Raw genomic sequence first — 4,951 nt, 5'->3', positions numbered from 1 at the left:
ATATGTAATCAAAAACTCATTTTCTATCAAAACCCAATTTCAACAGATTTTTTTTACCAGTCCCGATTTTTGGCATTGTCTGTAATGGTAGGATGATCAGCTGCCATTTTTCTTGAATGCTAATAATGTAGAATCTGCCAATACTCTTCAAAATAGAAGCTTAAAAAAATGAGATATAAGTAAACCTGTGCTTTTAACTTATCTCATGTTTAGCTTATGTTTAAATATTGCAACTGAACTGTGCATTGATTTGGTGGTGTTTTTCATTAATCTTTCTTTTGCAGTATGGCTGCAGTACCCGTGAACTAATAATTTTGATAAAAGCACTGTCACATATTCTTCATAGCAGCCATATTCTTTATTAGCTAACAAGAATTTTTATCTCAGTTGCTGCTGGATTCAAACTACTTGATCTCTGAAACAAGAATCCCATGGAGGAATAATGAGAAATGAGAGGGATAAGAGATTAATCTCATGTGCTGTGTACACATTTGAAAATAGACAATGTCAATATGAAAGCAAAGTTAGAATGATGGGAAAGAATGTAGTTGTAAAATTTCTGGAAGTTTTTGCTGAAATACCATTATAGATGACCATTCCCAGGAGAGTGAAGTGACTGACTTTATATAGTCTCATTGTCAGTGGTTACAGATCAAATGTCAGCCTCTCTGCTGAAGGGTATTCTTTGTCTCACAGGATTCACACAAATGCTGTTGCTGTGGCATCATTCCTGAATAGTCAGTGAATCACTGCATTACTTTATTGCTGGAAAAATATAATACAATGGTGAGAAATGCAGGGTGGCCCAGTTCAGGACAACTGCACCTGTATTCCCTCTTTCTGGCCCAACAAGGGAATGCAGTTTTAGATTCCCACACCCCAGGCATTGCCTTCTTTAGGTGGAGGCTCACATCTCTCTCTCTCTCTCTCTCTCTCTCTGTCTCGCTTTGTCTCTGTCTCTGTCTCCTGACCAGAATTTTTCAAGGGCTGCACAATTTCCTGCCTACAGTGAGTTCCTCAGCAAGGTAACCTGTACAAAGAGGCCTGCTTTCTCCTCTGAGGCTATACCTATAAACAGCTTAATTGCCCACAGTTAGCAATTACTGTTCAGCCCTTTCTAAGCAAACACATATTCTTAAAGTGAAAGAATTACAGAGAAAGCCATTTTAAAATAATTAAAGAACTTGCAGACATTCTCTCTCTCACACACACACATTCACACCCTTCCTTTCTGGCATGTGATCAATCCTTCAAATCCCATCAAAAGAGCCAGATTAGCCTTTTGAGGGCTCCCATGGGGAACAAACATGGTCCCTGAATCCCACCTCCAGCCCTGCTCACTGTGGTGGAGGGCTAATAGTTCTTCTGCTGCAACTGAGGCTCAGCACTTCTCTGACCTAGAGGCTATGGTAGGGAGAGAGTAATCCTCTGGTTTCAGAGCAGTGGCAGGGGAAGGGAGCTTCTCCAGCCCCAGGTGCATAGCAGGCACTCTGCCCCCCACCACAGTCCTATGTTCAGAGGAGCTCTTTGCCCCCCACCCTATCCCCAAAGCCTGAGACATTATGATCCCCTTCCCAATGTGCTACAGTAAACTCAGTACTGACCACCAAGGGGCTTTTCTATGGTTACAGGTTCATTACAGTTAGCTCACAACAGGAACACCCATGAATCATTCATTTTTTCTTATATACAATTTGGGCCTTTTATTTGTCCTCATGTCACAGGTGATTAGAAAATAAAGGTCCCCTCCTCAGGGTGAAGCTTCAAGAGGCTGAGTTTTTGCATAACCAAAGAGAGAGGAGGGATATGTTTGCACAGATCTCCCCCTAGAGATTTCTTGGCACTTGCTGTAAAATAGTCATTGGAAGATTGTAACACTTCCCAGGCTGTAAATGTAGCTCCTGGAGAAGCTACATACAATCCTGCAAGAATACACAACTGTTTAATTGTTAATACAATGGACTCCACAGCTCTTTAAACTTAATTCAATAAGATCTCCTGGCCATACTACTCACAGAAGGAATATTCAGTAAGTATCAAAAAACGAGGGGAAAAAAAGACAGGTATAACTTTTATTTCTCTTGAGTACTCCCCTATGTCCTAATAGAATAGTAGTAACTGGTACTATTATGAAAGCCCCTTGTTAGTACAGTTACTACACAAGCCTCTTCCATCTGAGGCCTCTAGTGAAATTTATAGCCGCCTCCCCCCATCTGAGGTGTTGCAGCGATACCACTTTCCACCTTCCCTCAGTGTCAATTCCCCACATTCATCACCCTTCTCCTTACTGGAGAGAGATCAAGGGAACACGGAAAAGTGTAAGTTGCAGCTCTCTATGCCAGAATGAGTGATTCCAATCTCCAGAACCAATAATGTGGTGTATGTAATCATCAGGTATTAAGCATGACATTTTTATCCTGGTTGTATGTTGAGTACATAATTGTTTCTAATTTGTGTTACTCTACTGATTTTCTTTTTTCTAAAATAAAGGTAGGAAGGTGTGTACAGGAAAATATCTTTATGACAGAATGAGCTTTCCAATCATTGATCACTTTTAGGCTCATGAAATGTTTAGAAAGCATGTCAGTGAGGTGTTAAAGAATATAACTGTGTCTTCAATATTTGCCCAGATGATACTTGGATTTTTCTCTTTTGAAAGACATAAATAAGGGTACGTCTAGACTACCGCGTTTTGTTGACGGAAGTTTTGTCAACAGATACTGTCGACAAAACTTCCGTCGACAAAGAGCGTCCAGACACATTGAGTTCTGTCAACAAAGCAAGCTGCTTTGTCGACAGAACTCCGTAGTCTGGACGCAATGTTACAGAGTTCTGTCGACAGAAGTTGTTATGCCTCGTAAAATGAGGAATACCAGCATCGACAAAACTGCTGAGTTCTGTCGACGTTATGTCGACAGAACTCAGCGGTAGTGTAGACGCTGGTATAGTTTTGTCGACAAAAGTCCACTTTTGTCGACAAAACTAGGTAGTCTAGACACACCCTAAGACTACTGTTTTAAAAAATCCCACTTCTTTCATATAGGCAAATCTACTTACAAAAGATTATCTCCTTGGACTTTTTCCTTTTATAATGGGATAGGTGAGAACAACAGGGATGCAATTTTTACAGTTGTGTTCTACACAATGAATCTATATCTATATATGAGAGAGTAAAAATTCTGTGAGCACTTCAGTGATGGTTTTATAATCATAGCCATTTCATTGGTCTCTCTTTGAAAGTCTCCATCATCTCATAGGCATCTATATTCTGATAACTGCAAGAGAGAAGAAGGTCCACAGGAAGCTTCAGTATAATGAGTCATATAGCTAGTGGTGGGTGTATGTGTGGGAATCTGTTTCTTGGTAATGAATAGTAGAGGTCACAGTCCATGCAGAAATGAAACACTATTCTTTTAGATCCTGATTAAATATTTCAGATTCAGATAAAAATTAGTTACAAGGCAAACAAGCTTTTAGAATTTTCCCTGATAGCACTTAAATTATTTTTCTAAACCAAACCACGATGAAATTAATATACAAATAATCTTTAATTTAGTTAGCTTAATGCCTGCATTAAAACTTCTTGTTCTACTTCTCTTTATCTAAACTTTTCAAATAAATACGTTTTATAAGATCTAGCAGAAGAATTTTTATGCATATAGGTCCCAATCCAATTCCCAGGCTATGTCTACACTAGGATCGGAGGTATCCCAGAAAAACTGCGCTGCATCAAGGGAATGCGTCTGCTCTTCCACTTTTTCTTTGCAGAAGAGCAGTGCGTTCTTTCTGAAACCCTGTTTTCCTCCTTCCATGAGGAAGAAGGGCTCTTCTGAAAGAGGAGGCTTTTCCAAACTTTGGCCCAGTGTAGACAGGCCAAATTTCAGAAAGCCTCTTCTGAAAAAACTATCAGAAAAAGCACAATTTGTATACCTTTTTGCAATAGACCGGTGTAGTCTAGACATAACCCCATTGACTTAAGCAAAACCTGGATAAGACTGCAACTTTTGGAGTGTGTCGTGTCTGTTTACAGGCTCATGTTATAACTTTGTTCATTTTACTCTAAAAAATATTTTAACACACTGAGTAATCTGTTACATCACAGTCACAGGAATAGCGAGTTAGGTGAATATCTGGAAAAGGAAACAGAGTGCACTAAAAAAAATCCAACAGCAGCCAAGTGTATCTGCTTCCCAAACCACAGAGCAATTATATAAATACAGACAAAAAGGATAATCTTATAAATACCAGGCACAAAAAAGGTACAAAGCAATGCAATTTTCAAACTTTTTACTAAAACAGTATCATACAAATTTAGCTCAGTTTAGGGTTTCCAATGAGGAAGTAGAAAAAGAAGAAGGAGAGTTTAAGAATAGTTTCTATAATTAAGACTCTGTCATGGAACTGTTGTGAAATATTTCAACCTTTTTTTGTCAGGAAAAGATCAAGTTCTCAAAAGGGAAGTTTTCTGAGAGTCAATGAAAGCATTTTCTCAGGTCAAAGATGGAACTTTATGAAGGAGGGAGCAAGGAAAGAAACACACCAAATCCACCCAAGAATAGCTAATAGCCTGCTGGTTGGGACAGTTTGCTTAACTCTGAGCAATGACATGAAGCTGGGTCCCAGCATCCCAGATGAGACCAATAGCCTGTTGGTTAGAGCAGTTTGAGGTGGAGATTCTCTTAATGTCCCTGACTGGAGGGCTATGTCTACACTGGCCCCTTTTCCGAAAGGGGCATGCTAATTTTAAACTTCGTAATAGGGAAATCCGCGGGGGATTTAAATATCCCCCGCGGGATTTAAATAAAGATGTCCGCCGCTTTTTTCCGGCTTGTAGAAAAGCCGGAAAAGAGCGTCTAGACTGGCCCGATCCTCAGGAATAAAGCCCTATTCCGGAGGATCTCTTATTCCTACTTCGAAGTAGGAATAAGAGATCCTCCGGAATAGGGCTTTA

This window comes from Pelodiscus sinensis, chromosome 6 (assembly GCF_052426305.1).
Source record: "Pelodiscus sinensis isolate ZL-2025 chromosome 6, ASM5242630v1, whole genome shotgun sequence".
NCBI classification, from domain to species: Eukaryota; Metazoa; Chordata; order Testudines; family Trionychidae; genus Pelodiscus; species Pelodiscus sinensis.
Note: the sequence above shows the minus strand (reverse complement) of the source record.